The sequence below is a fragment of the Ursus arctos genome, unplaced genomic scaffold (genome assembly GCF_023065955.2).
Source record: "Ursus arctos isolate Adak ecotype North America unplaced genomic scaffold, UrsArc2.0 scaffold_6, whole genome shotgun sequence".
Classification (NCBI taxonomy): Eukaryota; Metazoa; Chordata; class Mammalia; order Carnivora; family Ursidae; genus Ursus; species Ursus arctos.
Window position 1 is genome coordinate 67,125,241 of NW_026623078.1, and position 27,476 is coordinate 67,152,716.

Below are 27,476 nucleotides of genomic sequence, written 5' to 3' on the forward strand. Positions count from 1 at the left end.
CTTGGCTAATACACCACATTGCTGTTTCCCCTTCTTCCTACTTTCACTGGTAGAAGCAAGAGCTGAACACACAGGAGCTGGTGCCTTAAGGGAGTGGAGGTCATGAAAAGTTGATGAGATGGAGGGCCAAGGATAAGGTAGATCTCAAGCCCTAAAATCATCACAGTGCAACATCTCTAGCAAGTAAGTACTATAGCATCCTACAGCAGTTAAGAATCTCCAGCAAAGCAGTGTCCTAAAACCGAGGGGCAGCTGTCGGAGAGAAGATGGGACAACTCTCTGGAGCCTTGCTAGAAACACCGCAAAGAAAAGGAGAAAACACAGAGAGAGCACCAAGAAAACTCTGGGAAAAGGGGAAAGGGAATAGGTCAGATGCAGCATCTGAGAAACTCTGGCCCTTAGAGAAGAAAAGTAAGAGTCAGGCCAGCACCTGCCAAGTGGCGAGCTGTGTTCCCAAAGGACGTCAGACTCATCTATATACACTCATTTCGTAGCAGTCATAAGTCCTTTCATCATCACCAAGGCAAAGCCTGGGAAGGTAACCTGTAACCATCTTGTACTGGTAATCATCAGGCTAATCTTTACACCTCTAATTCACCCTTGATACTCATTTTGTCCAGGCCTCAATGGCATGAAGACTCTTCGGTTGGCATTAAGAGGAACTTGAGTGGTAGAGAGATGATATGGCATGAGATGTTGCCAATTTCATTGAAATACTGCAAATAGAATTTTATTTATTTCCAAAATGATATTGTGGATACTGCCATTTATAAAACCAAGTCAAGAATTTCTTCCAAGGTTGCTCATGCCACAAATATTTATTGAGCACGTACTATGTGCAAACACCAAGGAGATACAAGGGAGAAAAATTCCTTGACCTCATGAAGCCTGCATTCTAGTCACCCTATCACCTTTTGGTCCTTTCTCCCATTCCCCAAGACGGAGAATCCAAACCCATTTAACCTCTACTAGTTTCTGTCTCCCCATCTTTGTCTCACATCCTGCACTCACAGTAGATACTTCATATACCACGTCACAAAGAGAAGAGAGGATGGCAGCCCATTTTTCTCCCCACCTTCCTCCAGATGGAACCCGGCCACACTCACTTTCTGACTCAGGAGACTGGGCATCATTTCTGAACTTCCCCTTGGCTTTGGAAGCCATGGAGTCATGAACATGCCTGTGTCTGCTGTGGGCTTTGTCCACAAAATTGAGGGTACCTGGGATCGCCTTCATTTGTCTTCATTTGCTGACAGATTCCAAAGCTAAAACATGCCCTCAAAGCATCCACTGCATTTTACTAACTCATTTTGATAACTTTAAGGAAGATGGCATCCACCCTTCGGGTAGAGAATTGCTTCTTAGAACAAACCATGTATTAGTTGTTAGCTAGTAAGTAATATATCAAAAGGGTAACAGGCTTGTAAATGCTGGTGTCATAAAGAAAGAGAGTGTCCACGGAAGTGTCTTTTTTTTCCCCTGAGTCACAGAGATGCCGATATTTAAGAGCTCAGTGAAAAATAAATCCTTAGTGAATACTAGCTAACCTGATAAAGAGTGTTGAAGTCAAAAGATGATGGGCTGTGGAACAGATAGTCCCTGGTTTGAATTCTGTGCTACTTAGTAGCCATGTGACTTGTAAAAGCTATCTGGTATCTGGAAAGCCAACTGTTATCACTTGTAAAATGAAGATAAAAATCCAGGGTTATAGTAAAGAATAGATGAGATAACACAATGTCTCCAGCCCCACACTTGGGTGAAATGGCAGCCGGTTCAATATTAAAGGCCAGTTTTCTTTAGAATTCCCGGGCCTCTCTCATGCCTCCCCTGCACCACCTCATCTCATTTGTTTTGTCCGCAGCTCTGTAATTGCAATACAGTTGATGGCTGGAGGTTTCCAGAAGAGCTGACCAAATACCAGGGTTCCCAAACAGTGAATCTGCTTAGAGATGGTATTTGAGTAATTTTTTTGTCATTGTGTTAAGAATCAGATCTTGTCTATTTGACGCAAGTTTGAGTAATAGAAACCTAATGAGCCTTTTCTCATCGGAAAGCTATGTCTACCTCAAAACAAAATGTATTTGTGAAGACTCAATTATTTTTATGCTTTCTTGGCCAAACTTTGAGGCAGTCTGTTAGTAACAGGAATTATAATTAGAACGTTGAAAGTATCGTTCTATTTTCTGCCCGCAGAGATCCTATTTTATTAGTAAGACGTAGGCCTGAGCAGCCGCACTGATGGAGAAACTTGTGCCTTCGGATTAATTTAGATATAGGTACATGCTTCTGATTAATGTTGGTGTTCTTGTCCTCTGGATGACCTTAATTCATTTGGTGGAGTCTAATCTGTCTTCCGTAGTGAGGAGAAATAGGATTATTTCCAAGGGCTACAGTAGAGACCAGAGCCCCATATTTGTTCTAATCTCTGCTGTTATACTGTGTTGCGACCGAGAAAACACAACTGAGAAAATCTTTATTTCCTAGAGTTGGCTTAGATATTTACCCACGTAATGCTGATTTAATATGGGAGAAAGATAAAAGTAAGGAATGGAAAAAATATTTTCAGGGGAAGCTAAAAAAGAAAACAAAAGAAAGTCCTGTTTGATATATGGCCATTAGCTACTGATAACGAATCTATTCAATTGACGAGGTACCACTGTTTCATTACCTACATTACTGTAGGATAGAATTGGGGGGAGGGGTGTCTTTACCCCCCTTACTTAGAGTTTACTACTTCTCCCCACAATTCATATTCATTCGGTCTTAGAGAAAGGTTGGTTTGAAATGATAATGGCAATGATAATCCTTAAACCCATGTCTTGCTTTTCCTAGGATTTATCTATTCAGTCTAAGAAGAGAATAAGGAATGAGGTAAATATACTCACATATTAATTCAAATTTACAAACTTTTTTTTTGAATGTTTACTGTCAGGCACTGAATTAGGTACTGGATATGAAGAGATGAATAAGTCATCTTTTCTCTTCTTGTGGATCTCAGAGTTTAATAGGAAAAACAGACCATTTGTCCCAGCAATCAATGCACTTAGAGGTGTCTTAGGTCAGATTCCCTAAAAGCACAGCCCGACGTGGGGGTTTGTGTGTGAGTGATTAGCTGATGGAGTGTTTCCAGGAGAAACCTATAAGGAAATGAAGGAAACATATCTGGGCCGGGGAAGAAGCTAAGCAGAGATGTGAATTCAGCTGAGGGGAGCTGCAGAGCGTGAAGACCACACACTGGTCCCACCTGGAGTCGAGAGGCTGAGCCTGTGTACCCTTCAGTCATCCAGTCATTTGATGAGAGCTCTCCTCGTGGGCATTTCTGGGCTCCTGGTGGTCAAAGAGAATTCTCTGGAGGAGGATTGCTGTGGGCCACCAGCAGCCAAGACTCCTAGCAGCTGAGAGATTAGCGCACTGGCTTGGTGAAGGTGCCTGGTTCAGGCAGTTATCTGCCATTGGATACAAAAATGAGTATAACATGGCTTTTTGCCCAGTAAGGCAGAGTCCCACTGTGCAGACTGGCATCAAACAAACTACATGCAGTGTGACAAGTATAACCACGAGAGTTTGTTCAAGATGGCAGGCACGAGACAGCGATGATCTGATCGTATGTTCACTGGCACGCAACCTCATTGCACAAAATACTGGTGGCATTTTTAAAAATAGTTCTGTCTTTCTGGTGGTAAAGAGTATGGACATGGAAGTCTCTTCAGAGAATCTAATCGAGGTAGATTCACAAGGAATAGGCTTTGTAAATGGGATACTGGTGAATGGGGAATTATTAAGACTGCAAAGTCTAATCCCCGACCCTGAATTAAATCTCAGTGAGAATTCTTTTTCAACTCTATTTCTATCCTATAATGGTATAATTAAGCATGTATATATAGATAATAATATAATATTTAATATATATTTTAATGTATCATAACTATATATTAGGTGAGTAATATAGATTACATTGTTATATTACATTATATATTTCATAAATTATAAATACAAGTATAAATATTATATGTAAATAAATATATAAATAATAGTAAATATAATCTAAATAATAATATAAATATAAACATATTACATTGTGTTTATATATAATATACATAATAGATTATATTTCTATTACATTATATTATACCGAGACTTTAAGAAAGGAATAAGGCTGGATTTTAAGGAAGAAGGCCACTTGTAATACAACGTTAAGAGCCTTTCTGTTATAGTAAGCACATGGTGATAGTATTCTCTTTTGGAACTAGGAAGGATGCTACCAATATGAGTCAAGATTTGTTGAAAGATACAGATACACTTTTAATAATGCAGGTGGCCTGTCAAGTTAAATGATTGAGGTATGTTTTCATAAGATGCTTTTCCCAAGGTAGTCTACACTATCCAGTGATATTTTCATTGAGTGATACCATTGTTCTATTTGATACATCTTGGAAGTGATGTTGGCTGTAGGCTTACAGAACCTCCAGGGAAAACAGGCCCAACCCAGAACTGGGAACATCTCTAATTGGTTCCAGGTCTTCACTTCTTGTGTGATGTACTTCGGCAGAGTTGGTCGTACTACATAAAATGATGTTTCAGTTGTACTTATCTGATGCCCTACCCACACAACTATCCGTGTTTTAAGAACACGATAGAATGCAGTGAGATTTCTTTGTCTGTGTGGCTCAGTATCGGTTTCTATGGTCTTCTCATTCCCTTCAAATCCTGGAATATAATGCTTGGCCTGGAAGTTGACGAACTGGCAGGCCATTTATTTGTGTTCATTATTTATTACTTGAGCTTTTCATATTTCATATCCTTTTTTAATGGCCATCCCAATATTTTCTCAGAATTTTCTTTCAATTTGAAAATGTACATTTCATTTAAAAACAAAAGGAGGGGCACCTGGGTGGCACAGCGGTTAAGCCTCTGCCTTCGGCTCAGGGCGTGATCCCGGCGATCTGGGATCGAGCCCCACATCAGGCTCTTCTGCTGTGAGCCTGCTTCTTCCTCTCCCACTCCCCCTGCTTGTGTTCCCTATCTCGCTGGCTGTCTCTATCTCTGTCGAATAAATAAATAAAATCTTTAAATAAAATAAAATAAAATAAAATAAAAATAAAAACAAAAGGAAAAAAGAAACTTTCTGTGACCTCCATAATTACCCTCTACATTTGCTTGTTTTTCTTTTCATGCGAAAATATTAAAAAATTGCTTGTATATCTGATGAAAGTCCCATTGTTTAGGTATTGTGTTCATTCCTCCATGTTTGATGGCTTGAGTGGTAAGATGACCATTGAGAGGAGAAATTTCTCATGAGGAGAAATGTGAGGGAAGAGAATAAAGGAAACACAAATACAGGTACACTCAAACATACACACATACACCACCACCACTGAAACACACACATGCACACATACACACACCACCAATCACCACTACCACCACCCAGAGGTAAATGACTCTAGGACAAAATGGCCTGATGTAAGTACTATTTGGAACTTGGTGTCAATATGACTTTTACAAAAGTTTCTGGAACAAAAAGCTACATTAGGAAGTATTGGCAATTTATGTCTGAATTTTGTTACTCTAACTTATTCTTTCCTGAGACAAGGGACTACATGTGGTCGTGTTAAGCTATAACAAGGACAGACGTACACAGAGGAAAATCGATTCTTTCATTTGCACAATTCTGTCCTTTTATTTGCCTACTTCCTATTGGGGTAAGTGACTAGCTTGAATTTGGGAAGTTATGCCTTTCATTGGGAGAAAGCAGGCATGTGAAGATGCTTTCATTTCTCTTGGTTAGTAAGATCATCCTACATTGGTTATCCCTGGTTGGTTTAGTCCTGTAGGGATTTCAGAGCAGCTCTTTCTGCTCTGATTTTCCTTTAGTGATTGCCTCCTCTCTCACTCATTCCATGTGGTTTGGGTAAGACAGCACTCCCCCTCCCACCCCTCAACCATGCCAGACCCCAGAGGAGGCCCCAATACCCAGGTCAGCAACCAAAGCACTCACTCTCATTGCCAAGATGGGCACAAGATCTAAAGCTGGGCCAAACCATGGATATTCCTGTCCTTGCAACCAGACTACTCAATGCTTTTTTAGGAGGATAAAGGGGATTTCTCTTTTCTCTTGGTTTCAATCCATAAGTACTTATAAACCAGACAGCCAAATAAAAAATTTCTTACTTGAATTCTACTATTAAAATAATAAGTGTTAGGAGCCATGCTCACTGCATTTGGTCCATCATCTCATGTAATTTCTACAGTAATCCTCTGAGGTAAGTACTTATATTATTCCCATCTATGCACGAGAAGCTGAAACTTAGACATACTGTTTTTTGAAGGTCACGTGCTAATAAATAAATGATAGTTAGGCTTGAAGCTATTTAGTCTGACCTGAAACTCACGCTCTTAACCTCTGCATATTATCTGTAGGCATTCTTCTGAGCAGAAGGAAAGCCTACATTTAACATTTTTGCAAACGTCAAAGCAACACGTATATTTGGAACAGAGGAATGAAGAAGAAGTGGGGGAAAGTATGCCCTAGAGAATCACAGAGTCAGAGTCTCTCAGTGACTGCAGATCAAGATTGGAGCTTCTTGAATGGTGGTGGGACAGAGGTGGGTACCACTCAACTAAGCTGAGTCCTGTACTTGCCAAGCTAAATGTACAACTCAAGGCAGCCTGAAGGCATTACATCACCTTCAGTGTGAGTGCCATATTCTAGACTATTCCAAAGTTTGCTAGAGCTAGGTAATAAGTTTGGCTTTGTACCCTGTTGTTTCATGTCTGTTTATTAATGAATTCATTTGTTTATTCAGTCATTCATTCCCTTAACTTTTATTCAGCATCTGCTAAGTGCCAGTTATTAGATGCCTCGGATATATCACGGTATCTGCCCCCAAGGAGCTCCTACTCTAGAACAGGAGATGGATGAGTTAGAAAACAAATTATAATGAAGCAATAATGTTCAACAATTTTAGTAGGAAGAAAAAAGAAGGAAAAGAAATGATAATAGAGTAGATTTGGTGAACTGTACTGGAGCATACAGTTGAGCCAAGAAAGATGCCTCTAATATTTACTCTTATTAATTTAATTTATTTAATTATAGATGAATTCAATTCTGGAAATGTTCCCAGATGCCTTTCCCTGCTGGGGAACACAACAGTTTTATAAATAGCTACCTTCCTCTCATGAGCTGGAAGCCATCTAAATTCTTCAGTGCTTCTGCTAGCAGCTTTTAAAGAATTTTATGCTGAAGGATTTTGATGTAATTGGGAAAAATACATTGAATCAGATCCACTCAGATTCTAGCTCAACTTAGCTGCTTACTAAGTGTATGATATTGTATAAATTATTGAACAACTCTGAGCCCAAGTTTTTTTAAAACTGTAACATGGTAATGCATATGTAAAATGTAAATGAATGTATAAACATGAAGTGTACCTCATGCTAGTATTCACTTGCTCAACAAATGTTACCTTTCTTTCCATGTTTTCTTAGTTTCTGTGTTCTCATTTATCATATTGGGACAACAGTACTTATTTGTAGAACTGATCGATCAGTGAAAGTATGTACATCAAAAAATGGTTGACACATAGGAGATGCTCAATAAATGTCAAATCCCCTTCCCTTTACTCTTACGTTTTTGAAAAATGTAAATGGCTTCTTACCTTAATTGGCAAAAGGAACTTCTCTGGTAAATTCTAAGAAGAAAAGAAAATCCTACATATCTGAATAATTACATTCTTGACTCAGAGTCAATTACAGTTCTCCACTTTGCCTGGAAAGACACAATAAAAACAAAGACAAAGTAGGAAGCAGATCACAAAGACATATAATGTATAAGGGAACTAGTTCCAACTTCCAGGAAGATTTTCCTTTCTCCCTCTCTCCCTCTCAATCTCTCTCTCTCTCTCTCTCTCCCTCTCTCTTTATATATATATATATATATATATATATATATATATATATATACACACACATATATATATATATATATACACACATATATATATATATATATATATATACACACACACACAGTGGCTTAATAATTAATATTCTAATGTTATAAAAATGAAAGCAGTGCTTTCGAATCATAGACAGTACAAAGAAAAACAGTTGCCTTATTTGTACTATGGAAAAGGTGACTTAAAAAATAACATTTTTATTCATTTGTCAGATATATTTTTGTAATATGGGACCCAAACCTTAATCCTTGTGGTTGATAGTCTGATTATGTAGAAACACTCTCCCTGCTGAAAAGTAGTTTTCTACTCCAAATCCATTCTATGTTCATTTATGCTAGAATGATGAATAATGCAATGTTGAATTTTTTTTTTTTCTGATTTACTACTGGCATAGGAACTCTTCTCTAGAATAATATCAATTAAAATTCTCTGTGGCAGATGTGGGTTGTAGACCTGGTCAAAAGGCATAAACTCCCAACCCACCTTGTGATTGTTTTGGTAGAGGATTTCCAAGCATTACTGCGAATGATCTCAGCCATGCATTGCAGGTAATGAGGGAGACACAATTTCATACCCAGCTTCTTAACTCCTTGGCTGCTGTTGAAGGTAGCTTTATTTTTCATTTGGTGGACTGGAACATCCCCTCAGATTAGAGAGAAGGAAGCCCTTTGAATTTATAAGCACAGCTCTGTCAGGAGTGAGTAATAATAGCATGGACTCCCAGTTTTATAGTCAGTTTTATTTCTGTTTAAGGAACAAGTTCTTCTTCATTACATTTGTAAGGAGAAGCAGAATGTCTCCTGGTAAAAGTTAATGCATGAACAATATCAGGAAAGATAATTGAAATCTATACATTTAAATCTAATTCTATTTGATTTCTTTCCAAATAAGTATTCAGTCCCTACTATTTACAAAAGAGTATGTTCAATGCATATGTGTTGATTTAAGTTTGTCAATATCCATTATCCAGATTGGTCCACAATTATTGAATATACTCTCCCAGTTTTCTGCAATTCAACTAGTCATGAATAACTTCGATTTCCTTCTTGTCTTCTTATTGTTACCCAGAAAGTTTTAGAGCCATCTTACATTCTTAGAATATATTTGCTTAAGGAAAAGCTAATTTCATGAAGGAAATCTCCTGTTAAGATTCCAAGAGTACCTCAAAGAAATGAAAAAGGACTTTTTTTCTGAAAGACCTTGGCTCTTTCCTATCAGAATGATCTAAAATTGACTAGCATAACAGGTATATTGCAATATGACTTCCAAAGGTCCCTGCCTCCTGGCAGTCACACCCTCATTCGATCCCTTCCCATTGAATGTGGGCTCATCCTTTGACTTGCTTCTAACCATTAGAATAAGGGCAAGATGATGGGATGTCACTTCTGTAATTGGGTTACATAAAATTATGACTTCCATCTTGCTAGCAGATTCTCTCTATTGCCTTCTCAATTTGCATGCTGCCATATTAGGAACCAAAAAACACTTTTAGCCAACAGCCAGCTGGAAACAGGCCCTCAGTCCAATAACTGCTGGAAAACTGAATTTTTCTAACAAGCCTGTGTGTATGGAATTGATCCTCTCCTAGCCAAGTCTTCAGATGAGACCACAGCCCTGACCAACACCTTGATTAAAGTCATGTTCCCTGTAGCACTAGTCACAATAGTCAAGATGTGGAAACAACCCAAATGTCTATTGACATATGAATGGGTAAAGAATAAATGGTATATATACAATATATTATTCAGCCTTAAAAAATAAGAAAATCTTGCAATATGGAACAACACAGATGGACCTAGAGGATTGTATGCTAAGTGAAATGAGCCACCCATAGAAGAATAAATACTTCATAATTCTACTTACATGAGATATCTAAAATAGCCAAGCCCATGGAAGCAAAGAGTAGAGTGATGATTGCTAAGGGTTTAGGGAAGGGGGAAATAAGTTGTTCAATGGGTATAAAGTTTCTGTTATACATGATGAATAAATTCTAGAGATCTGCTATACAACATCATGTCTATAGTTAACAATACTGTACTGTACCCTCAAAAAATTCATTGAAAGAGTAGATCTCATGTTAAATGTTCTGACTACAAAAAGTGTATATTGTCAAGGGAATTACTCTGAGGATAAATGGAAATTAATACTGCTGGGGAACAATGGGAAATTGAATAGAACAAGCATATCAGTCATTTTGCCCAGGGGCTGAGGTAGCTCAGTGACTTTCTGTGCACTTCCCAGTTATTCATTGATTAAGGGCTGTTGGAGGAAGGTAGAAGGCATTAATTCCTCCAGAACTTCCAGACTTTCCCACTTATGAATAGAAGGGGTTTCCTGGTCAGAGGAAAACCTCAGGCAACGAATCAGTGGTGCTGGCAGTTGGAAGATGACTAAGCATGTACGGGTGTGGTTAAGTGCTGGAGGATATAGGCAGGGTATCAAAGGTATCTGGCTCATTTTCTGCAAAACTCTTAGGACTCTTATTCCATCTTACGAAACAGGAAATTGAGTGAGGAGGGGTGAAATCCTTGCCAAGTCCCGCAGTTTTTCTGGATCAGAGCTGGGATTAAAAACCCGTGAGACTATGAAATAAAATGTATCATATAGGATTGTTGTAAAGGTTAACTACACATAAATGTACCTAGCGAGTAGTGAGCACACAGGAGTTAACAAGGCATTCCATAATTGTCATACTCTCATACGCCTGGAGTTTCCAGCAAGAGACTGGACAGCATGGCATATAAAGGACCTGGGGTTGTGAAACTGTGTCCTGATCTCAGCAATACCAACAAATAACAATGATCTGAACACTGGAATTAATCTACTCTTTTTTGTGTGTGCAGTAGTGAACAGAAAAATTTACTGTTCTTCCTCTGTAAATACAATTTTAATGATAGTAGAAAATAGTAACCTTACTTAGAAATCTCAAAATTAACAAAAAATTAAGTCACGCAAATTCTTTCGCGTGATTATTAACATTTTTGTACCGTCTCTTTTATTCTCTTTCACACACACACACACACACACACACACACACACAAGCACCTCCTTTTACCTGGTTGTTATCATAGTTTATGTATATTGCTATATGCAGTATTTTAATACAAGTTAGAATGATGTAGGAAAGCATCTGTCTCTATACACGTTTGCCAATCCAGTGTGTTAGCAAATTTTTGAAACCTTTTCTGTCTGACTGATGGAAAGGGTACTTTGGTGTAATTTCTCTTACTCATAAGATTGAATATCTTTGCATATGTTTAGTAGTCATTGCTATTTTCTTTCTTTAATAATATGCATTTTCCATGAGGGAGGCAGAATTCTAAGATGAGAACTCAGCTCACCTGACAATTTGATTTCAACCTTGTGAAGCCCTGAGCAGAGAACCCAGCTTTACCACGTGAGACTTCTGGTCTACACAACTATGAGAGAACAAATGATGTTTTATGCCAATAAGTTTGTATTAATTTATTACACAGTAATAGAAAAGTAGCATATCCATGTTTCTACATAACTTCCATATTTATTCTTCATATCATTGCAGAATATGCCATCAGTGACACTTGATATAATTAACTGTTTCCTTACAGTTGAACATTTGGGTCACTTTTAATTTTTTGCTCTGATAAATATTGCAGCAACAAATAGGTTCACACACATAGCTTTACCCATTTTTTTAATCATTTAATGTTTATCTTATCTGCTTTTATATTGAACAAATAATATATTACTGGTTTCAAATTTCAAATATACAAAATGATAAAAACTGAAGAATTTTCTTCTCTCTTCCATGCCTTGGCTATTCACTTTTCTAAGCTCCAAATGGTCCAAGTATTAAATTATTTTGAATACTTCTAGAGATATTTTATGCCCAAATGATAGCATACAGTGTCCACTGTTCTGTACACTGCTTTTTCACTAAACAATATATTTTAAAGATTGGTGTATATCAGCACCTAAAAAATAGCTTCTCTGTAGCCAAATAGCATTCTATTATATAAATGTACCATTATTTATTTAACGTTTTTGTTATTTTTTTTTTTTAAGATTTTATTTATTTATTCGACAGAGATAGAGACAGCCAGCGAGAGAGGGAACACAAGCAGGGGGAGTGGGAGAGGAAGAAGCAGGCTCATAGCAGAGGAACCTGATGTGGGGCTCGATCCCATAACGCTGGGATCACGCCCTGAGCCGAAGGCAGCCGCTTAACCGCTGTGCCACCCAGGCGCCCCTTAACGTTTTTGTTATTTAACCATAAATACACAATAATTTATTCTGTTGAATAAATGGATCATAATTTATTGATTAATGAACATGTAGGGTTTTTCGGAATTTTGTTCCTGGTCATCACACAAGATAATCTGGGCTAAGTCCCATGAGGACAACCAGAAAAGCTAGATATATACAAACATATCTACCTGAAGGTGGTAGAGGGTTAAACAGAGAGAAGGAATTATTTGGTTAGGAGCTGAGGGGAGTGGAAACCCAGGACTGTGAGCCCAGCCTCTGAGGGTATTTTAGACCTGGGCGAGGAGAATGCTGAGGACTTTGTGACAACCTCATGGGACCACAAGGAGTTATGGACACTCCAAGGTGACCCCTCAACTTTGGGCTGGGGCTCCAAGGGAATAAACCCCAAAATTAAATGAATCCCAAGTGGCAAGCCCTCACAGGCACTGATCACCACCTCTTAATTCCTGAAATTGGATTGAGAGGATTCAAGATTGCTAATAGCTCTGGGCGGAAGGAAAGGTGCATCTCTGTGGAATGTAGCCACTGTCGACTTCACATTATTTTTAGAAACAATTTTACAAATAGAAAGTCCCAGCCACCAAAACCAGCCAACCAAACAATAGGCACAGTAGGGAGTCGTGACAACCTGAAGAAAAATTAACAGAAACAAAAGGAAATAAACACAGATCCACAGGGGTCCCAGGAATTCAGAGACTAACTTGAAACTCAGCATTGTTACTATGCCCAAGGCAATAAAGGAAAACAGTTTCAGTGGCGGGTTGGAAACAATAGTTTGCAATCTTTGCTCTTACAAATAGGGTAGCAGTGAATATACTTGTGCAAGTGTTTTTGTAGAAGGAATATGTAGATGTGGTATTTCTGTGTCAAAAATATTTGCAATTGTAATTTTGATAGCTGCTGATGAATTGTTTTCCCTAGAGGTGCTGCCAATTTACATTCTTACCAGCAGTGCAGGAAAATGGCTGTTTCCCTACCTTCTTGACAACCCGTGTATTAATAGATGTTTAAAGTGTTTCCTAATATGTTGGGGGGGGGTATCTTACCGTAATTTTTATTTTCATTTATCTTCTAAAAAGTTTGATCATAGTTATATATGTTTAAGGGCTATTATTTTTTCTCAAAATACCCCTTTAATTTTTCTGTTGGATTGTTGATCTTTTTCTTAATGTTTATGGAAGTTTTTTATATATCAGGGAGATATGTATAAACAAGATATATCTTGTTTTCTAAGATATAAATTGCAAATCTCTTTCTCATTTTGCCCTTGAGAATTTTGACTTTGGTTACTATGAATTTTGCTATGCTCCAATTTTTTATTGTCAATTTTTCACTTTTTTTTTGTTTCATTACTTCTGGTTTTTATGTCATGTTTACGAAGACCTTTGCCACTTAGAGATTATGTATCAAAAATCACTATAATGTTTTCTTGCACTTTTATGGTTTAATTTTTAAATTATTGATCCAACTGGACTTCTCTTTCAGTGGCCGTCTAGTTATTTTGTACCATTTATTGAATAATCCTTCTATTCCTCACTGATTTGAAATGCCACCTTTATCCTATACTTAATCCCTGTGTACATCTGGGACCATTTTTTGAGTTGTTTTCTGTTTCCTGGGTCTTTCTATTCATCTACCTTTGATATACTTTGCAAATTATTTGGCTTTGTACAATATGTTAACATCTATTAAAGGTTGTCCCTTTTCAATATTCTTCTTTTTTAGAATTGCCCTGGATATCCTTATTTATTCTTTTGTATTGGCTTTGGAATTTGCTCTTTGTTTCCCAAATAAACCTGTTGGTATATTTAGTAAAATGACACTACATTTATAGAGTGAGTTTGAAAGAATTGACATCTATTCTTTCTATTCACAATTATGGTATGCCTTGTCATTTGGTTAAGTCTTCATTTTGTCTCTCAGAAGAATCTTACAGTTTTCTATGGTGCCTAAATGGGGTGTCTCTTGATTGGATGGGGGCCCCCAAGTGTGGGGTGACAATTGGGTAGAAGCTGTGGCATGGGCGGTGAAAGAATTCACCCAAGGCAAGAACAGAGGGGGTAAAAGTTTATTGAATACACCCCAAGGGAGCAGTGGACAGGACAGCAGTGGAGAGGCTGCCTGCCATGACGAGGTGGGTGGGGGCTGTTTTTAAAGGGGGAAGATGAGGAGGTATGGGGACATATGGAATCTTCCCTTTTGGGGGAACTGTGCCTAGTTGTAAGTAGCCCATTGGTTAGTTAGGGCCTGTGGATATTTCGAGGTGGGTCTCCCCATAGGCCTGTGTGTGTTCAGTCAGGTGGTCACTGTGGCCCTTTCTGCATTCTGTTGCTCAAGCCTGTTTGCCTAAATGTGACCTCTATATTTTCATTCTCTAGATCTTAAACACTAATGGTAAATTTGTTTTTGTTGTTGTTCCATTGTGGTTGGAGTCTTTTTTCTTTACACCTACAAACTAGTTTTGATCCTATCTGAAGGGCTACTAATTTGAAAGTTTGAAATGTGTGCCCTGTCTTAGCAAATCTGCTTATTCTTTGTAATATAAAAAATTACAAAAAAAAAAAACCTACAAAAAATTTTAAAAATCTTTTTCAGTTGATTCTCTTTGGTTTTTCAAATATACAGTAAAATAATAAATAGTACTTTTTAAAAATTTTTACACCTTTAATTTTTTTCTTTTGCTTAACTATATTGGATTATACCTATGGAATTAAAGTTAAATAGCAGTGCTGATCATTATTTATTTATCCTGGGTAAATGACAAAAATGGGGTTATTGATTCAAGTAAAATACATCTTTTATTATTTTGGTAAGTGTATGGTTTTAATTTACATTAATTTTATTACTAGCAAGTTTTAACATTTTTTTTTCTTTTCATATAATTTTTTCCTTGGGACCTCCAGTACTGGGCTTGAGTTGATCAGATTGCTTAGTTCATGGAACATTTTCATCTGTGGGCCATATGGCCTCCCTCTTATTTTGAAATTATTTATTCCCAGTTGTCCTATATTCCTAACCCCTTCCCATTATAGATTACCATCATCATGTATTTAAAGTGGGTTGTTTTGTTTTGGGTTGTATATGTTATTGCAAAATATCTTTTGCTTTGTGTATATGTATTATTCATTTACATAAATGGTCTTGTGTCTCAATAAGTACTGTTGCTATGTGAAAATCTGATTTGTAGCTTGTACTGCCATACTAAATTTCCTGGGATGTGTGCATCATATTTTATCTATCATTCTCCAATTGATGGATGCTCAGATTGCCTCTGACTCCTTGTCAAATTCTCTGAGTTGCTCCGATGTTATGTGAGAATTTCTTTGGGGTATTCACTCAGGATCTTGGGTTATGTGCATATAAAGCCAGTAATGCCAGTTGGCTCTTCAGAGTGGTAGCACCAGTCTGTATTCCTATGAGTAGAGCATGATAGCTCTTAGACCCCCCACACTCCCTACCAATATCTGTGGGAAAGATTTTCTATATGCTTATCCCTTGTGTTTTAATTTCTCCTATGTATTGTTGTTCATGTTTTTTCTAAGTATTCGTTTTTTATATAGCATACATAGTCTTATAAAACAGATATACCAATTTCACTTTATTGCTAGGTAGGTTTCAATATATTATTTATGTTTGAAAGATTTCTGATGTTCCTTCAAGCATTACGATTTTGTGATTTAAAAGACATTTAAAAATTATTTCTATCAGGAGTTTCTACTTTTTGTAAGAAGGATTTACTTTTAATTTTCCCACAAGCTGCTTGTCTAAATACAACAGAGAAGTAGCTGAGAATTCTAAAAAAAAACTAGGATAGGGACAAGGAGGGGCCAGGAAGTCAATGTAGGCACAGCAATCATTTTAGAAATATATTTACTCACTCATTTAATAAACAACTACTAAACTTATTATGAGCTGAGCACTGTAATAAATGTGGATGATACAGAGATGAGTAAGACAGTCACCTCCCTTAAAAAACACATGTCCAGTGGAGGAGAGAGGCATGTAAAAACAGATGAATTACAAGTATAACTCCAGAAACATTAGCAAAGCCCTGGGGACACAGGTTTCTTCCATTATGTGACTCAGGTTTTCCAGTGTTAAATTAATGTGTTTATTATATTGATGACACATTTTCAGAGTCATATTAGGGGAAAGAAAAGTAGAAGAAATAGAGATGAATCCATTGATTGTAGGATTTAGTCAACAAATATTTACCGAATGACTCGTTTTGTCACTATGCCGTACGTCAGGGACACAAAAGTGAGCAAATGTTAAATGATAACCTTCAAAGGACAAAAAATTATTGTCTGATTTTAAAGCTCCCAGGAGCAGTCATTCACTATGATTCATATAGCGCGGTGAGCCAGAATATTTAACATATCCCCTAGTCATCTGTGTTGCATGTCGGAGATCATAATATGCGTGTATTCTTGGGAGTAAGCACTTCAGTTTTGTTGGTTGTGGCTATGTAATGCTAATTCCATCTTGTTTTACTGAGGATGAGCAAAAGCATATTCCAAAGAAGAAATGTTTCCATCAGACAGGTGATTCTGCTTGCATGGAGAGTGACCTGATCTCTTCAGGATGTCCTCGGGCAGAGATGTAATGCATAAAGTCAGTCCTCTTCAGTGATTTTCCACCAGTACTCCAGGCAGAGGGACATCTTCCATGTGAGGGAGCTGGGTGCGTGCGGATTTAATGGTATGTGATGGCAGAGGTTGGTAGTGAAAAGTGTGTAAAAGCTAGAGGTGATGGAGATTTTTTAACTAGATACAGTCATTTTATTTCTTTTTTTTTTTTTAAAGATTTTATTTATTTATTTGACAGAGACAGAGACAGCCAGCGAGAGAGGGAACACAAGCAGGGGGAGTGGGAGAGGAAGAAGCAGGCTCATAGCAGAGGAGCCTGATGTGGGGCTCGATCCCGGAACGCCAGGATCACGCCCTGAGCCAAAGGCAGACGCTTAACCGCTGTGCCACCCAGGCGCCCCACAGTCATTTTATTTCTAAGGTGATACTGGGGTCCTTTAAAGCCCAGAGATTCTAGGGAGAGCAATTTTGGACTCTTCTTTAAATCCCCTTGAGGAAATATATTGGACCCTGAGGTTGCCTCCCATCATCCATTCCCTAATTATGGAGCAGCCCAAGGTTTAGATGTGACTGACTCCATCGGTAAATCAACTGCAATAATCCCATCCTCCTTTCCATGTTGCCTGGTTCATTGGCAGCCAGAGAAGCCTTCGTGCAAGAGGGGAATCAGGTTAGACTTTGAAGACAGAGTAGAATTTTGGTAAGTGGAGAGCAAATTATGGGCAAAAGTGAAGAAACAAGAATATGCAAGGTTTGTTCAGGGATGGTGAGCAAACCTTTTTTAACTAGAACAAAATGTTATACTGTCTTTATGTCCCAGAGCTGCCCAGTTGATTAAACTCAATTCTTTCATTTAGCAAGCAATCACTGAAAGGTGCGTAGTGTGGTACTAAGTAATAGGCTTCAAAGGAAGTTGCCTCAAGGTTGAGAAACCCCACAGCAAAGGTAAACCCATTGATTTTAGAACCAAAAAGACTTGAGATGTAATCTAACACAATCCATTCATTTTCAAGTTATGGAAATGGAGGCCCAGATAGCTTAAGTGAATGGAAGCAGCGAAGTATGCAGGGAAAAGAACAAGTTGTCAGAGTCATTTAAACTCTTTTACTTTCTCTCCATCAGCAGAAAGGTGACAGTAATAGCATAAGAAGCTACCACTGCTATCCGGGGAGATAGTGCAAAGCACCAGGCACAAAATATATACTAAGTAAATATTCCCTTTCATTTTCTTTCTTCCCTTTGTTGATAGAAACATAGAAATTCAATGACAGAGTTAGGAATAACTCTACTTGACTCTCAGGACAGCTCCCTCCTGCACAGTACAGCAGTCCACTCTTAGAATCCCATGGAAAGGAACCACAAAGGTCTCCAACTTTCTCCAAAGTGGAGGAGCTATCTTCAAAAACTCATATCTAGTTGTCTTATGCATGTACCAATCTCATTCTCTTCTTAGACCTGTGAACACCTTGATTCTGAATCCCCACTCCTGTAGGAATGTTTTTCTTCCTCCTTTGCATCTATCCAATGCCTCTCATTCACTCATTTATTCATTCAGACATTTGGTCTGAGTGGAGTTAAGGAGTCATCAAACCTTTATTGGGCACTTATTATGTGGCAGGCACTGGGATCTGAGTCGAGATCATGGCACCAAAGAGAATAGCCCTTCCTTCAGGGAGTCTGGCAGGGGCAGTGTAGTTTAAGCACAGATATTCTCACCCCAGGAAAGTTAAGGGATGATGTTGTAGAGGTATGGGCATGATATCTTGGGAATATTGGACAGGGAAGAGGAGGTGTGCCTGAAAGGTCTCTGCCATTATTCTACTGCAATTACACACCCATCATATTCTTCTCTGCCTCCTATTATACATAGAGAACCACACACAACAACTGAGCCCATAAGTACATATACTTCTTACTATCAGTGCATTGATATCAGGATGTGGATAGGTATAAGGTGTGCATCTAGCCAGAAAGGACCAGGGCAATCCAATCAAGGTACCTCAGGTTTATCTAGAAAAGCAGTGGTTTATGCCCAGGTGTAGAGGATGGATAATTCCATCACTAACAAACTTTAGTAAGGGTCTCCTGCAGTGTTTCTAAATCTTGGTTGCAGATCAGAATTATCTGGAGAGCATTTGAAAAATAGAGATACCCGAATGCAGTATTAGGCTTATAGAAGCAGGATCTTTTGGGATGAAGCACAGGAATATGGATTTTCAAGTGACATGTGGTTGATTCTGATGATTAATTAGCAGGGGTTAGGAAACACTGTTCTATTTTCTGCCAGATATGCAGAACCCTAAGAATACGCGAGCAGTCCTATTCGTGCCTTAGGAGATAAGTCTCTGTCCTAGAAAAACTGAGTCAGGTGGGAGAGACAGGCAAGCAAAGATACACAATCAACCAGATAATTTCTCAGATACAAAGTGATGTTGGAACTGGGATGAGAAGGACCAACATACTTCCAGGAAGCAGGGGAAGCTTCCTAGGTAATGTTGTATTTGAGACGAGATGTAAAGGATGAGCAGGAGTGTCCCAAATGCAGGAGGTGTGGAGGGGTATCCCAGGAGGACGGAGCCTCTGGCTCCCTCAGGACTAGCCAGTAGGTCAGATCATCTGCAGGGAAGTCGGGGAGAAGGATCAGGGCACTTTTGTCCTGGGACTGGGCTCTAGGTGTGTTTGAGGTGGAGAGCAATGTGATGGACTGCATTACTGATTTATAGCTGTTTCATAGACCATTTTTACTTCTTTTGACCAGACCTTATACCTAGAAGACAGTCAAAAACAGAACTTGCAATGGGAATGTGTGAAAAGGGCAACAATTCCCTCAAATTTGAAGCCAAAGGAAAGCTTTCTTTGGTACGCCTACAGAATCCAATGGAGGGATCATAAGGACGGGAAGGGCCGGAAGGGGCAGGGTCATGCTGCAAGGGCAACGCATGGAGATGGGAGCAAGGTCTGCACATCCTAGGACCGTCAGGGTCAGTATGGCTGTGGCAAAGCACTGAGGGAAAGGCAGTGGCCATGGATAAGATCGGGGAGGAAGGTGTGCTCCAGGCTCTTGAAAGGCTTCTGATGTTCTGCGGCAGTAGAACGGGACTTCATCCCGTTGGCATCGGCAAATCCTGGTTATTTTATGCAGAGCAGTGACAGGGTCATTCTGAGCATATTTATTTTTTTTCTCCAACAGAACTATAGGCTTGCTGTCGACAGGCATCATATCTTGACTTTTTTTTTGTATCACCAACAGTGCTTAGCCGAGCAAGAGCAAGGGACACATGTTGAGATGTCAGTAGTCAGTGGATTTATTAATTATTTGAGCAGAACAAACCCATACTCAAGTTAATGTTGTAATACAGATATTACATCCCGTGTGGTACCTGATATTTAGAGATCTCAGGCAATCTGAAGCTATGCTTCTTAATGTAACATGCACACAAATCGCCTGGGGGTCTTGTTAAACGAGGATTCGGATTTCTTAAGTCTTTGGTGGGGCCTGAGATCTTGCATTTCTAACAAGCTTCCAGATGCTGCTGCTGTTGATAATGATGACTTCGATTTCTACATTTTGAGTGATAGGAATCTTGGATGCGGCTCCCTTATTTGGAATAGTTCCTGTGGGGGGGTCATCTATGAACTGTGGAACGTTCTGTGGAGGTTATGGAAGTGGAGAGGCTTCACCTTGAGAAGCTAAGACTCCAGACAGCCTCCTGGGGACTGGGTTGGAAGGCAACCACATGTCTTTGAGGCCCTGTGGGTAGATATTAATGTTATTTGCCTTTAAAGATTCTTCTGGTGCTGCGGCCAGTTTCTTCCTTGCACTGCTAGTATTGAGTTCCAAAGAAAATCCATTAGTAACAGTGGAGTTGATAATAGGACAGCAGATTAAGTCAGAGGGCTCTAAAACCAGCACGCTATCAGCGTGTCATTCGTTTAAATCTATGTAGAATTGAGTTTTTCTCAGGAATTTTCAGGTTTGAAATTTGATTATGGGCCACTTTGTAATTTCTTGATATTTTCCTCTTTTCTCCTCTGTGAAAACAATGCTCATGACCATGTGATGGCAAGCTGGAAGTCCTTCAGGCCTCGCCAGCTGGTAGGCATAAAGATGGCCACATTGGGTAGGCTGAAGTCCAGCAGCTTGTTGCCACTCATCACTCTGAACGGGGGCTTAGTCTTCACTTTGAGGTTTCCTGACCTTTCTTCTGGCTCTCAGAGAAGCCCCAGGGCCCATCTCCCACCGTCCCAATGTCACTGTGCATTGTTGCCTGCACTGGCATCTTTCAGCCGTGGACCCCCCAAGGCTGCTCCATCTCAGACAGCTCCCCATGATACTGTCAGGCTCCTTTGTTTCCACTCCATGCATGGCTATGGCCGTTGCTCTCTTGGACCAAAGCTGGGAGAGACAGTCCAGGGTGGCAGCAAGCAGAATTGTCTTTGGAGACAGAATGCTGCATATCAGCCGTGTGATTTGGGCACATTCTCTAACCACTCTAAACCTTAGATTTCTTACCTGCAAAATGAGGTTAACTGCAGTTCTCTAATCTCAAGGTTGTTTAGATAATAAAGTAATCCGCCTAAACTCCTAACTCTATTCCTGCCTCAATAAACATTGACCATTATCCTCACTGCTTTTCTCTATCACTGTGGTTCCGGCCTGGGCCAGCTTCATTCTTCTTTCGGCACAGCTGAGACCAGTTAAGTTTTCATGACAGGACCAATGGCTCTGGGATAAGAGAAGGCTCTTAAATCAGGGGGAAATACAACTGCTATTTGATGTGGAGACACTTAGGCATGAGAGACCCAAGGGCATTCTCCTGGGGTCCCTCTCAGGGGCCTCCTGGCCTGCCTCCAGGGCTATCTTTCTATGTCAGAAGACATTTGTCCTGCAAAAGAACGTCTTTGAACTTATCTAGACACCTTTGAGTCCAGGTTCAGAGATGAGTTTTGTCATCCTGGGCTCCGTTTGTTTTCCAGCATCAGCTCCTTCTCGAGCTTACTGACAGTAGGAATCTCCACTCCCTAGAAAGAGAGCCTTTATCCTACTCTGGGGCATCACCTTACCTTGGAACAAAGGCCAATGTCTCTTCCCCTTCCCAGTCTTGCCCCAGGGTTCACTCTCTTTCCTTCATGCGGAGGATAATTGAACTCTTGACTCAACTCATACTTAATCTCTATTCAGGCTCACATGAGAGATAATCTTTTATAATACTAATAATGATAACAACAACAACTAATTTTTCTCTTGTTTTCCTTGCCCCACTGTCTCTAAAATAATCTTTCTTAAACATGCTTCTTATTATTCCACTCTCTGCTTAAAGCCATTGTGCCTTCACTGGCACTTAGGTGACAGGATTTATGTTAGCATAAGCAGCTCTTTATATGTGCTGGTCTTTGGTCCTGAGATACTCTTTGTTCCTTTGTTTTCTCAGAGAATGCCCATTCAGCCATCATGGCCACCTTAAATCTGACTTCCTCTGTGGATTCTTCCTGGAGCTTGGCTGCATCCCCTATCCCAGACATCAGCCAGGATCCCTCCTCCAGGCCCCCTTGACTCTCTGCACTTTATGCCATCGCATGACAACATACGATAATTCCCTTCAATTCCGCCTCTCCTCTGTCAAAGGGAGCTCCGTGAGACAGTTTGCAGTCATGGGAGTGGCAGTAATGCTTCCCTCACATTTTCCTGGGTTCTTTTTTGTCTCCTCTTGCTTCTGATCCTTACTATAGGTCTGTGAGATAAGTAGGACACATATTACTGTGATCTCTGCTTTATATATGACAAAAGGAGTTTCCAACAAGTAGGTGACTAGTCGCCGGTGACCTCGTCAGCTGAGTAAGGGAAGGGGAAGTAAATAAACCCAGACTGACTTCTTTAGACTGTTATTCCAATTCCCCCTCTCACTACTTTTTATTGCTTTCATTTTGACAGAAACTAAACCCTGGTAGGAAAAGGGTCTCAAGGAAGACAAGGCCTGGGGCCAAGGAAGACTGAGGGAGATGGCGACCAGCTGAGGAACCAGAGCTACAGAGTCACTGGGACTCACGGGTAAGGCAGTTCGGTGCGGTGAGAACCGTGGGGTGTACAGATGGCTGAATTTAGGACTTGGGGGGAAATGCTCTTTGATTAAGACAAGGTAGATGGGAATGGAGATATAGAGAAACACCATGAAGACGAGTTTTATGCAAAACCAGATCACACTCAAAATCCAGTCTCAGGCACCGCCTCGCAGAGGGTCATTCCTTTCCGGCAGCCCTCTGGATGGCTCTAAGCGACCATGGATTAATTTTATGAAAGTCTTGAACTGCTGCTAAGAGTCCTTTTTAAACCTGAAAGCAAAACAAACAAACATGAAGGCCTACAGAGCCGAGAATAAGCTCCAAGAGAGAGTGAGAGCATTGGAAATAGTTACTGGGATGAAGAAGGGGATCAGGGTGTACCTGGTTTCCAACCCCACCAGCACTGTCAGCTCACCCACCTGCAAGTCCTGTGGGCAGTCTGAGCTTGGCTGGGGGGACTAGGGGGCGTTGCAGGGAAGATGCCAGGATGGGAGGGCTCAGAGCTATTTCAGACTCAAGGCTAACATTCACGGAGACCTTGAGTTACGTCATGAAAACTGTCTGGACTTTAGGCCCCCTTATGCCAAATGCGGTTTCCAGAAAAAGGATCTGCCGCATATTTGGAAGCCCATCAACCAAAAGTCATCTCGTCACTTTCGTGCATGAGATCTTTTCATTTGTGAAGAGCATATTATTTTGCTTAATTATGGGCTTAGAGGAGATGGCATAGAGCAGCGGAAAAAGCATGAGCTGGGAGTCAGAGCGACCTGGGTCTGAATCATGGCCCTGCCATCCGCCAGCTGTGGGGCCCTGGCCTGATGGGCCTCAGTCTCTTTGTACATGAATGGAGAATAATCTTGTAATAATGACCTATATAATAGGGCAGTTGTTAGGATTGGATTGTTAATGCATGTCAAGAATCTTGTCTTATTCTTCTATTTAGATATTTAATAATCAGTAACTAGTATCAGTAAAATGTCTGACCTGTAACATAGTAACATTTGGTAAATGAGGTTTCATGATCACTCTGGAAATATATGTGTAGTGGTCTGTTATATATAATCTTCTTTTGCTGGTAAAATACACTGTTTATATTAAATTTCCATTTCCCAGTGGAACTTGCTGTTATTTCATATCAAAACACCTCCCCGGGCTCACCTTTCCTTCTGAGAGGAGCCTCACTGGTGCCCCACTGGTGCTGATTTTCAACACCTTGATAATTGGTTGGTTTTAAATACTTACAGTTTATTTGTAATCATCTATGTCGTGATTAATTATGCTTTCCTTAGGGAAGGATACATCCAGAAAGAAGAGAGGGTTATCTCTATCAGTCACTCACTGCCCAAGAATTGAGTCTTCATCTCCAGTATGGGGATAATATTTAACCCATGTATCTTACAAAGGTGTTTTTCCCCCCTGGGGGGGAAAATCAGATAAGATCATAAGTGCGAAAGAATTTTCTACATGATAATAGATATGTCAATGCAAGTTGTGATACGGTTTTTGCTACAGATCCTTTTGCAGGAGTGAGGAACCTTTTTTGTGCTCTGGCCACCTGCCTGGGAGTCACCTTGAGGTTACTGAGAGCCTCTTGGCACCACCGGATGTTAGGAGATTGGGCAACTTTCTTGAGTAATTGTCTCCTCTGACTCACGTTCCTTGCCGTCCTCATAGTGACCTGTGTACTACCCAGGATGAGCAAGGAATTTCTTCTCTGGGGTTGTTTAAGGAATAGCCCCAAACTTTCAGCTTAAGTCTTTTTTTACACAACTGCCAGCACTACCTATCTCAGTGGCCACAGAACAGATCTGTGCAGCTGTTGGGGTCGGGTTTGCTGAAACAGATTTTGAGTACATTCTGTGGGAAGGACATAGAATCTCCACTCTAATGAGATTCTTTACATGGTTACCCATCTCTCCTGAAGGCCCAGTTGGGGTGGAAGAACATAGTTAATTCGTAGCATGAGTACCAACAAGTCATCAAGAGATAACTTTCAAGTGTACTTGACCATCTTTCTTTCCTTACTTTCTCTGTTTCTGGTCTCTCTCTCCCTCTCCATCTCTCCCTTCCTTCTTCCCTTCCTCTTACTCTTTTTAAATCCCTTCCCTTTCCTACTTCCCTTTTACTACACTCTTTCCCAGTCATTTCCCACACTCTTTCCCAGTCATTTCCCACCATGGCATCCCCAGGGATAAGTCATTACCTTTGTTAGATGTACTCAGAGTGCAACAGTTGTAGACATCTAGTCCAGGTCTGAGATTGGAATCCCTTGCTCTGTATTATAATTACCTGAAGGGTTAAAAGATACTGATGTCTGGGCTCCAGCTGAGTTAATATCTCAGGGAGGAGGGGGGAGCTGGACCCTGACCCTGATACTTTTAAAAGCTTCCAAAAAGATTCTAATGTACATTCAGCTTACACTGGTTGAAGATATTTGGAGAGTAAAGATATGACAAAACTATCCTAAAAATAAACTAAAATAAGATTTATGGCTCAAAGAGCTGCAATCATGTGGTTTGGCCACACTTGCTTGTTTTCTATCCATCAAATAACAAGTATTTTTTGAGAACCACAGAAAGAGCAGTTGGTCATGCCCAGGCAGAGCTTCTAGGTGAGTTTCAAAGATAAGGCATGTGCCCCACTAAACACGTTTATGTACAGTCTGTCATTCAACCTTCTCAACAAAGCTGAGGGGCCTTTTTATCCCTCCCAGTTTGCAAATGAAAAACAGAGGCACCAAGGGATTGCTTAAAGAGCTCAAGGTTTGACCGCTAGTTAAGAGTGGAGCCAAGAGGTATGAATACAGGCATTTTGCAGTCTTCCTTTTAATTATCCTTTGATCCCTCCTCTCTACATTGGCAGATAAGATGAAAACACAGACATTTGCTGGGGCAGTAGTTCTCAACCTTGGCTGCATATTAGAATCACTGAGAGAGCTTTGTAAAAATGTCTTTCACTCAGGTCACACCTGGGACCAATTTAACCCCCCAGTCTCAAGAATGGGAGCCAGACATCAATATTTTTTGAAGTGTCACAGGTGACAAAATTGAAAACTACTGAATTAGAGGAAAGAGAGCAATACAAATGAGAGACATGAGGATAAGCTTCCTAGGTAATATTTCACCTGAACTTGGCATGAGACTTGCCCTCCCTTTGCCAAAGATGCCCATTTCCCAATCTCAGGGATCTCTGTATATGTTGCCTTATTTGATAAAGGGAAAGTAAGGGTGTGGCTATGTTAAGGTTGTTAATTAGCTGATGTTAAAATGGGGAATTAGCCCGGAATATTCAGGTGGACCCAGTATAGTCACGTGGGTCCTTCACGGTGGAAGAAACAGGCAGAGGAAAGAGAAGCAGGGAGATGGTAGCCTGAGAAGGACTTGGCCTGATTTAGCTGGCTTTGAAGATGGAGAACGGATGTAAGGAATGCAGGTAGCCTTGAGCTGGAAACGATAGGGAGACAGGTGCTACCCCAGAGCGTCCAGGATGAACACAGCCTTGCCAACATCTTGCGTTTATTCTGGTGAAACTCGTTCCGGACTTCTGACTTCCAAAACTATAATAAAATTAACTCATATTGTTCAAACCCCTGTTCATGGTAATTTGTTTCAGCAGCAATAGGAAATTAGCATAGTGCCTTAAAAAGGAAGGGTTTAGAGAAATGTGTGGTGAGTGTGAAAAATACCCATTTAGCTGCAGATTCGATTTTCTGTGTATAAGTGTCTATGTACTGCACACCTCACATCTCTGCCCTGTGCAGTGCCTCTACAATGGTAGGCATCTGTAGCCTGCAGTTGAGTTGGATTCAAACCCAAATATTTTGGACTCTAGAATCAGTGCTCATTCCAGTTACCATACTGTGTACTTTTCCTCAAGACTATTTGGCACACTGGTGATTTTCTTGGTCTCCACTTTGAGCAAAAGTCAAGGAAGTGCAGCATAGAGAAAACAGATTCTCATTCAAACTACTTAGAGGAACAAATCACCTCTAATTACTTGGGTGTTTAAGGAAGATTGATCTGATAGTTGTGTGCAAGAAGGATTGAAGTAAATGAAAGTGGGCAGACAAAACAGTCAAGAAGTTCACAACAACTTAGGCTCCTGAGGGTTTGAGTTCTGAATGGCAGTGGTAATGGTGGCAGTAGAAGTTGAGAGGAGAGGATGAATCCAGGAAACTTGGACAACTCCGGGTTTTCAGCTGTGACAGGCTTAAAGGGTGGTTGGCAGTGCGCCTCACAGAACTGAAGGTGCTAGAAAACAGAACAAATTTGGGGAGTGGGATGGAATAGAGCAATGGTGTAGAATAAAGAATTTGATTGGCATTTGTTCCTGGGAGGGAGACTCTAATCCTTGGACTATCCTAAGTGATAAAGAATATCATTTTTATGCTAATGAAATGGCTCAAGGTAGGCCCCTGGATGATTTTAGTGTGGGGGCTGGCACAAGAAAGACCAACCATGGGGTGCTTGGGTGGCTCACTTGGTTAAGTGTCTGCCTTCGGCTCAGGTCGTGATCTCAGGGTCCTGGGATCGAGCCCTGCATCAGACTCTCTGCTCAGCGAAGTCTGCTTCTCCCTCTCCCTCTGTGTTCTCTCTCTCTCTCTCAAACAAATAAACAAAAA

General features: G+C 40.1%; 1 long non-coding RNA gene across 1 annotated transcript; it reads left to right on the plus strand.

Annotated features, from left to right (window-relative positions):
• Nucleotides 1-27,476, plus strand: LOC125281067 (uncharacterized). The gene is made up of 5 exons (XR_007188085.2): nucleotides 1-183; nucleotides 2,833-2,871; nucleotides 6,421-6,605; nucleotides 16,747-16,907; nucleotides 22,728-27,476. It is a non-coding gene; the product is annotated as an uncharacterized LOC125281067 (long non-coding RNA).